General features: G+C 39.3%; 1 protein-coding gene across 1 annotated transcript in view; it reads right to left on the minus strand.

The window, feature by feature from the left end:
• LOC137987724 (uncharacterized) overlaps nt 1-10000 on the minus strand; it is a 97909-nt gene that overhangs the window by 80812 nt on the left and 7097 nt on the right. The gene's annotated exons all lie outside the window — the stretch shown is intronic.

Genomic DNA, 10000 nt, shown 5'->3' on the forward strand with positions numbered 1-10000 from the left:
TGGAAGATGCATTTTCATGTGTAAATTTTTAAAACTATGATGAAAGAGGTCTGTCTTGTTGTTTGCACAAGTACACATGATAATGCTAAACCTCCTGTTAACACTGGCTATAGCTGTTTACTTTATTTGCACCTGGAAGGACTTCTCAGAAATGAGAAAATATACTTTTGAGCCCCAAAACTAGGGGTCAACTTACAGAGGGGTGACCAATACACAGGTAAATATGGCATTAGAGACACCACCTTTCATTTCAAAATTCAGGCATCATAAAAAATCTTATGTCTTCAAATATTCTAAAGAGCTTTTCACTTTTGAGTGCAATGGACAACACTAGGATACTCCATCTTGACATAAATGCCTCTTGGACCCAAACGTTTTTTCCTAAGATAACCAAAAACGGCCATGTGCTTTCAACGACATTTTTATTACTACAGATATGGCTATACAAAGATCACACGACAATCACCACAAAAGTAAACAAGAAAATTAATTCAAAATAGTTCAATATCGTAATATCTCCCCCTTTTAAGAAACATAAGAAATATGGAAAGGTGTATCACAATGACACTATAACAGAGGTTTGAGTTCAGCAAGTCGATGTCCATAACAATCTAAAATTGAGAGATAGCCCTTAAAGCTAGAGGGTAGCTTAATAATCCTAGTGTAGGTCTGCTTCACAGGTGGAGGACCAGGTGATGGCTCTGGTACGGGTTCTGACATAGGTTTAGGTACAGCATTAGGAACACCTGAACTGGTACTTGCTCTTTAGAAACCATTTACTATAGCTACAGTAGGACCTTTTACGTTGGCACTACTGTCTGGAACTGCTTTGTTTGCTAGCTGTTTCTGTGGCTTGAGAAACTGCCTATTCCTAGGAATGGTTTCTGTCCCAGTCTTGACCAGGTAAGACCTGTTTGACAACTGACCGACCGTTCCAGTTTGCCAACTCTTGATTTTCTGCACTGGAGCGACCCTGACATCTTGGCCAACTTTGCAGTAAAGGCTTTGCAGATTGATCATGATAGAGCTTTGTTTTTTGTCTCTTCTGCTTGATTTGAGGATGGAGGAGGGTTGAAACTGTCAGTATACAGATCTTCACTCGATGGGACATAAGTCGCTGCACTGGACTTGATCCAATTGCTTTCCCCAGTCATGTTCCTGTCCTCCAGCAAGGGAAGCCAGGGATCTTTGTTGTCGCGGAGTACTTTCTTGAACAGGTTCTTGGTAATTTACACTGCAGCTTTGGCTTTTCCATTGCTTTAAAGTAAAGTAAAGTCAATTTATTTAACGTCAGTAGTTCCTTCAGTTACGTAACTTGTATCAATGGAAGCCGACGGTGCGCCTTTCACCCCCCTCCCTCCGTCAGTGCTCCGTTTGATGGATATTTGAAGATATAGCTACACAGATCAGACGAAAGTCGAAGCAGACGTGAGCGAGGATCAAGCTGGGGACCACTTGCACCGAAAGCCACACACTAGCCAACTGAGTTATGCCTGCAAATGTCAGTTTTTGAGAGGAGGGGGAAACAGAAGTACCTGGGGAAAAACCTCTCGGAGCAGAGCAGAGAACCAACAAACTCAACACACAGATGGCGTAGAATCCGGGAATTGATCCTGGGCCACATTGGTGGAAGGCGAGTGCTCTCACCACTGCGCCAGCCCTGCTCCCCTAAATGATGGCCAGCCCTGTTCCCCTAAATCCCCTTTATGATGGTGAAGTAAAAAAGTTACATGTTTGAATTCCCACTCTTTGGCAAAAGATCTGAACTGGTGGCTTGTTAGTTGCAGGCCATTGCCAGAGAGTAAGACATCTGGAATGCTATGTCTGCTTAACTGTTCCTTCAGAAATTGTATGATTGACAACGATGTTGTGTCTCTGAGTTCTTCAACTTCAAGAAAGTCTGAACAGTAGTCTACTAGAACAATTTACTCTTTCCTCTAACAGGTCTATGGCTAGATGATTCCAGGGATGATCTGGGATTTCCGACGTCTGCAACACCTCTTTTGGGTTCAATGGGTGACTGCGTGCTTTATGTCGCTGTTCATTCCAGGCCAGAAGGCGATGTCTCTGGCTTTCCGCAAACTTGCCTCAATGCCAAGATGACTTGGATAGCTTCTTGCAATGATTCCCAGTCTCAATGCCTTTGGGATGATAATCTGCTGACTCTTGAACAGGAGACTATTATGTAAAAAAAATTCTTCTCTACACGTCACATATTCTTGGATTACAATGGGCACATCACTCCTCAGTTCTGACCATCCTACTACAACTGCTGACTTACTGTGATTTTCATAATTCTGCGGAATCCATTTTAAGCGACAATGGCCAAACTGCATTTTGGCTTCCATCATGCAAACCTCCGACGCCAACCACAGATGACGAAATCAATTGATGCATGACATAACCCATCAACTAGACGCTACACGAGCGTAAACTGGGTTGTCTGTGGCATGTATTACACGAAAAGGCACTGAGTTGGGTGGTGTTGAACTGCTGCGTTCCAGTTAATTTTTCAAGTGGGGGGTCATTTAGACCATTTGAGGGGTCACCCAGACGTCGTGCCAGCAGTGGTCCTTGGGCTTATATGTTCTCACGTTGATTGTGTCCCTGGGACAAATCCGGAAATTCTAGAAAGAAGGGAGAAGAGAAAAATGATAAACCCCCCCCCCCCCCCCCACATGCCCTCTATCAGGGAAAAAGGAGGGGAGAACACAGCGCATTCCCTCCCCCACCCCCCCCCCCCAAAAAGAAAAAATTCTGCCCCTGATGTCCTGTCTCGTTTTCAAAAGTCGTTTTCCTGCATGTCATGTACGCCTTGCAGTTGCACTAAGCAAACGTTTACTGCATACACTATGGAAGGACTGTACATGTTGTTTCTGCTTCATAATTCCTCTTCACTTCAGTCTAATCTGATGCCAGGGCAACTTTTTTTGGCTTAACATTTGCACAAAAAAGTACATTAAAAGCCGGGAGTTGACAGTAAAAGGCAAGCTAAAAGATACCCTGGCTGCCAGAGGAATTTTTTTCAAGGTTGGAGAGAACGCTTCAATCAACGGTCGACCGTTGATTTGGAGTCGCGAAGTATTCTCTCCGACCTTGAAAAAAATTCCTCTGGCACGGTGCCAGGGTAGCCAAAAGACAGATGAAGAAAAAAATAACATAGTTTGTACATAAAACTCTAAATTTCCAATTCTCAGCGAAAGATTAATGGCGCAGTACATCGGAAGAACAATAAAATTTCAGCAGTCTCTGACTTCCTTGAATCAAGAGGAAAAGGTCAATGTTCTGTCAAAAGGAAGAAATTGATCACCGGCTAGGCAATTACAAAGGTGCATGTGATCACCTTGTGTCAACGTTCTTGTTTACATTGAATGAACTACAGGGAAAAATGTTAACCATTCGTCGTTTTCAGAAAACAACATACTTTTTAGCCAAGAAACTTCTGTCTGGTTTTTTAATTTTATTGTGATATTTTGACTGAATATTTACATTTCATCTGTCGGGTCAGGAAACCTTCTTTGTATGTTTTAATCAAAACAGAGTTTGTAATTGAAAATCTATTATATAGTAAACATCTATGAGATGCAAAAACATAGTTGCGCTCACCGCAACCTGCATTATCGTAATGCTGACAAACACAAAGGGAAAGGGAAAGAGTAATAAGTATGAAGTTTCTGACTATCTGAATGTTTTTGGGTTAGATTAAAGGGATATAATAAAATTGTTGAAAAATCTTCGTGTCAATGAGTAATGAAAACAATTTTCGCTGTAGTAAATCGTAGCAATAAATTGGAATAACCAGGAACTTTTTCTGACGTTAAAAACTATAGCTACCTATTAATCATTTCCCAGAAATAACACGACCTCCTGTCATCTTTATGAAAACTGCTCGTGGGGTGTCAATTTCAACCCATGTATGCAAATTTCTCATTTTCAACTTGGACCTTTCAGCCACGTAGAAGAAGATACCTATCCGTTCGCATTTCGCTCTACCCAAACCATGAGGCCAGTTTTACTCTAACAAGAATTTCAATTAGCGGAGACGTTGAATCTAATCCAGGTCCTGCTATAAACAGCAAGATTATTACACTGTGCTCCGTGTGTCAGAAGAATGTCCGTAGTAATAACCGAGCTATTGAATGTGATGTGTGTAAACATTGGTGTCATATCAAATGTGGCGAAATTTCGCTTCGTGAATACCGACGATTGCAAAACATACAGAATTTCGACTGGACTTGTCCATCTTGTATATCTACCCTAAGAACTTTACCTTTTGCTGACATCAGCAATTTAGACTCCAGTGTTGGTTCCTTTACTTCTCATGGTGATGACTCTTGTGCTGAACCGGCTTCTCAACAGACATTAGCTTCCGAAGATTACCTTGAGAACCTCTCAAGGATCTTGAACTATTCATCCAAAGATCTAAGAGTTGCACACCTGAACAATTGTAGCCTTCGATATAAGATCGACGAATTAAGACTCAGACTGCAGAGGGTATGTGGATTTGACATTTTGGGAATTTCTGAGACCCATCTGGACTCTTCTGTTCCTGATAACTTCTTGCAAATAGACGGTCTCAACTTATCCGACGTGATAGAACTAAATGCAAAGGAGGAGGTGTTGCCCTGTACTATGCTAAACATCTAACGGCTGTACACCGTAAAGATTTATTAGTTAGGGATATTGAGGCCATAAAATTATGGATACAGGTGAAATTCCCTACCCACACTACGTTATTCTCAGTTGTTTACCGATCTGAGCTCGAAACTCCGAACTTCTTCGACAACTATCACGGCGTTCTTGAGAAAGCCTGGTTGAAAACAGACAGTATTTTCGTCCTTGGTTACTTAAACTGCTGCATGTTGGAAGCCCAAAACAATCCTGGCTCCACCTTAATTACATCTAAAACAAAGAATTTGCTGAGGCTTTTTGAAGATTTTAATATGCAAATGTTATTGCTGAACCAACCCGCATAACTTATACCACAAAGTCACTGATTGATCTTATTGTTACCACCAAGGTGGATGTTGTGCGATGCACAGGAGTAATGCCACTAGGTATATCTGACCATTGCCTAGTGTATGCAACGCTTAAATTGGGCAGCAAAAGACCACCACCGAAGATTATTCGCACCAGAAACTTTAAAAATTTTAATGCAGCGAATTTTAAGGCTGATATTGAAAAGATTCCTTTTCATATCTTGGAACTTTTTCATCACAAAGACAATGCGCTCTGGGGATGGGAACAATTGTTTAAAGATACATGCAATGCTCACGCTCCGTTCAAGGATGTGAAAGTGAGAAGTATGTCTGTTCCGTGGATTAATAACACAATTAGGCACAAAATGAATCGCAGATTTAAATTATTCAAAGAGGAAAACCGGACAAAGGATCCTAGCAAATGGGCTGCATATAAGAAACTTAGAAATGAAATCACAGCTGATATAGGCAGAGCCAAGGCTAAGCATTTTAAAGATCTATTAGCTGATGTCAAAACCACTGCAGAGTATTGGAACCTGCTTTCAAAGGTGAATAACCCTAAATTAAGGAAAGCGATAGGTCCATTGAAAAGAGAGGATGGATCGCTCGCAGTTGATGATAAAGAAAAATCAAATCTAGTCAATAATTTCTTCTCTAACATCGGAGAGAAACTGCCTGGCAGTTTCCAGCCCCAATATCTATCTGACCTGGCCACATTGCACTATCGCCATTGGCCATTGAGAGAAAATTAGCTAATCTCAAAACAAATAAAGCGACAGGACCAGACGACATATCACCGAAAATAGTCAAGGAAGCTGGAAATGCATTGCTAACCCCGTTGATGTTCGTTTACAAAATGAGTTTGAAAGATGGCTACGTCTTTAGCCAGTGGAAGACTGCGTGAGTCAATCCTGTTTTTAAAAAGGATGACGAGACTGAAATCGGAACTTATCGCCCCCTATCTCTTCTCAGTGTTCCTAGCAAAATACTTGAAACCATCATTGCTGATTCTATCATTCACCATGCGTTTATTAAAAATAAATTAATTACAGACAAACAATGGGCTTACAGGACAGGATATTCTACAGAGCTGTTGCTAGTACATATGACAGAAATTTGGAGGAGTGCCATTGATTCAAATAAAGTTGTTGGTATAGTGCTGGTAGATTTCCAGAAAGCGTTCGACTGTGTCTCCCATAATGTGCTATTACCGGTACGTAAATTAGAAAATGATTTTGGAATTAATGGAGTGCTCCTAGACTAGCTGCGCAGTTACCTTGACAATAGAAAACAATATACTGTCCTAAATGGTATAGCATCAGATCTTAACACTGTTACATCTGGAATACCGCAGGGTTCTGTTCTAGGACCGACCTTATTTTCTCTTTACACAAGTGATTTACCTGAAGCTATAACCACTGCGACAACCTACATGTAGGCTGATGATACAACCCTATAATGCATTGGCGATTCTATCGACGCAGTAATTTCTGAACTTAACAAAGCTTTAGAAGAGCTTCTATACTGGTGCAAAACAAACTCCCTCGTGCCTCATCCAAAGAAATGCGAAGCAATGATCCTCCATCGTGGAAGATTCACTGGCCCATTGAAAGAGTTACGGTTGGCCCAGCACACCATCAAATGGGTTACATACTCTCGTTTATTAGGCGTATTGATAGATGATCAACTAAACTGGTCTAAACATGTTAGTGTTGTTAAAAAAGGCTTTGTTGATAAGTTAAACTTGTTGAAACGTAGCAGATTTCTTCCAAAGAACATGTTATTAGACTTGCATTTTAGAGTTATTATGCCGTCGATCGTATATGGTATATCAGTATGGGCAGGTCTCACAAATACGGAAGGTTTTAAGGCATTAGAAGCACTGCATTGTAGAGCTGCGAGAATTATCTTTGAGTTACCTTGGGAGATGTCTAATGCTGATGTTATGAAAAAGGCTAATTCGTCTTCTTTAGCCTCTATGTATAAAATTAGCTTAGCCAGTTACATATGTCAGTTACATATGTATTATTAAGAACAATAACATCAAGCGATATCAACTTAGGAAAAAACTGAAAATTGATGTCCCTCGTTTTAACACCAACTACATGAGGAACTCTGTAGCTCGTAGAGGAGCAATAGTTTGGAACACGTTGGTTCCTCAACTTAATAACGATATAGACAATGTAAAGAAATACGCGATAATGGCAAGACGGTCAAAGGCTCTACTACACCTAGATTTCGACTGTATCTCCCCTCAAACATTAAACAGAAGAGAGGAAGATTTTAAGTATAATTAGTGTTAATAACTAGTCGATACCTGAGTACCAACTTGTATTTTAGAATTTTGAGCTTTTATCGTTTTAGACTTGTAAGTAGTAAGTAGCTATATGATTTTAGCTGGTGTATATCCTATTTATTTTCTAATTCATTAAGTTATCTTACTTAATTATTTAGACACGACCCCACAAGCGAAGCATCGCTTTAAATATTTATCGTGTATAAATAAAGATTATTGATTGATTGATTGATTGATTGATTGATTGATTGAGGTCATACTTGGCAAGATACCTTTGAAATAAATAGATTCCAAAGTGGATCGGTTGAAGGTCTTCATCTGTTTAAGTTTAGAAATCTTTGTGTTGAAGTTTGTAGTAACCATTTTGATGTGAGGAGACCAGTTAAGCTTGTTATCAAGTTTGACCCCTAAGCAAGATGAACTGGAAACACAATTGATGGGTTTATTGTCTATAGTGATGAGTCTGATTGGACCGATAAATGGTGTTTTTGATATGAAAATTACTTCAGACTTGGCTGAATGGATGAACGTGGAGTTAAATTTAGACCAAGTAAGTAATTGAAGCAAGACATTTTAAATTTGGATTGAAATGAAGTCAATGGAGTTTCCAATAATATTGGCAGTAGAGTCGTCAGCGAACATTTCTATCTTTGAGTCAAGGAACAAAGGCAGGTCATTTGTAAAGATGCTGAAAAGTCTTGGGTCCAACAAGCCTGGAGTTTTTTAGGTAAAATTTGATGAGAAACACAGTCAAAGGCCTTTTGGAAGTCAATAAAGATTATGCCAATTGATTTTCTTTCATCTAAAGCAAGCCTCCATTTTTCTGTCATGCTAAAAAGCAGCAACTCAGAAGATCTACCCTTTCTGAAGCCCCATTGGGAGGCAGTAACTAGATTGTGTTGCTTCAGAAAAGAATAAAGTTGAAAACAAGCAATGCTTTCCAATAACTTGCTTGGTATATTTAGAAGTGAAATTGGATGATAATTTCCACAGTCCAGAGTACTACCCTTTTTATGGCTACAGTGAACCTCTACTGTCTTCCATTGCGATGGAAACGTGCAATCATCAAAGATCTTCTTTGCAATGTTAAGAAAGTTGTCAATGAAGACATCACTCAGCATTTGCAGTTCTTTGCCAGTTATTTTGTCAGGGCCACAAGCTTTTCGCACTTTGATGTAGTGCTTGAAAAAATAGGATTGGAGCTCTTTAGTGACCGTAAATAACTGTAAAGTAGGCCTGGAGTAATTCTGAAAACGTGATTGACTAGTTGAGTGGAAAGATCCAGGGCTGATAAACTGTTAGTATTAGCCAGAGGTGAACGTATCTTGGTAAAATAGGAGATGAATTCATTTGCTTTTGAAAGATTGTGGGTTAAAAGTGAACCAGATTGGGACTTCACTGGGCCAATGGTAGAGCAGTTACTGTTACCTTAGAAGGATCTGACTAGGCGCCAAAATTCTTCACTGGATTTAGCATTGGTGAGTTTGCTATTCCAGTAAGAAATTGCAGCTGCTCTTAACAATTTAGAACAATAATTTCTTTGTTTCTTGTAAGCCAACCACTCGGGAGATCCTCTTGGTGTTTTTTGGGCTTTAAGGAGAAGATTGTATCTCTTACTCAGCTCTTTTCTAAGGGGCGAGGACATCCAGGGCAAACTATTAGATCTAACTTTAGCCATTCTAAGAGGAATACGTTGGTCGATGATATACTTGTATATGGCTTCCCATGCCCAGACAGAATCATCAAAGATATCACAGATAAACCATGGAGCTGAAGCAAAATTAATTCAAGTTGAAGAGCTTTGATGTCAACTCTTTTAAAATCCCGGACTAGCTTTAATTTAGGTTTCTCAGAAATCCTTCTCAAATTTATAAATCTTTTAAAATCCCGGACTAGCTTTAATTTAGGTTTCTCAGAAATCCTTCTCAAATTTATAGTAGCATAAACCAGGTGGTGATCGGATATCCCAGGATACCTGAAGACTCTGCAGCCTTGAGTACAAAACAAGCATAATACCCACTCCGTGACCAAAACGCAACTAAATAAACTTCAGAATCAAACCTTTTCCAACAACCTTTTCCTTGAATAATGAAGCAAAAAATAGGAAGCAAGTTTTCTTTCATATAATTCTTGACTAACAACAATTAGCCAAATTTCCAATTGTTACCTGCCTGTTACCTGTTATTAAAGACCCCACAGTTGAGTACAAATAAATATAAATAGTCAGAGAACAAACATCCACTCAAGGAGCAAAAGATGAAATTGTTAACATAATCCATTTATTTTTCACTGCTTGTCTTGTTTATCTAATTGGCAGGCCTTCCATTCTTGAGCTCCATATGGGTATACTTTGTTTTAAGATCCACTAAAACGCAATTCGCGTCACGACGCCATTGCAGGTTAAATAAATAATTATTCTAGTGTGCTGAAGGTTACGGTTTATGAGATAGAAATGTTAAAGTTTCTTTCTTTGCTTTCTTTATGTTAACTCCTTGTCAAATTTGTCCTGAGTAGAGCAATAATGATCTTTTATTTGTAGCACTGATTGTTAAGGTAATAATATCTTGAGTGCAAATTGTTTATGCTAAGGAATTGCTTAAGAGATTCAAAGCCGTGGATTGTCTTAAGCTTTCTTTAAGTATGGCTTTGTATTGTGATGCGAAGTTATTTTCTGTTTCCATTTCTACCTTAGTATATTGAGGACATTGCCTTACAGTAAGAATAA

This window comes from Montipora foliosa, unplaced genomic scaffold (assembly GCF_036669935.1).
Source record: "Montipora foliosa isolate CH-2021 unplaced genomic scaffold, ASM3666993v2 scaffold_385, whole genome shotgun sequence".
Classification (NCBI taxonomy): Eukaryota; Metazoa; Cnidaria; class Anthozoa; order Scleractinia; family Acroporidae; genus Montipora; species Montipora foliosa.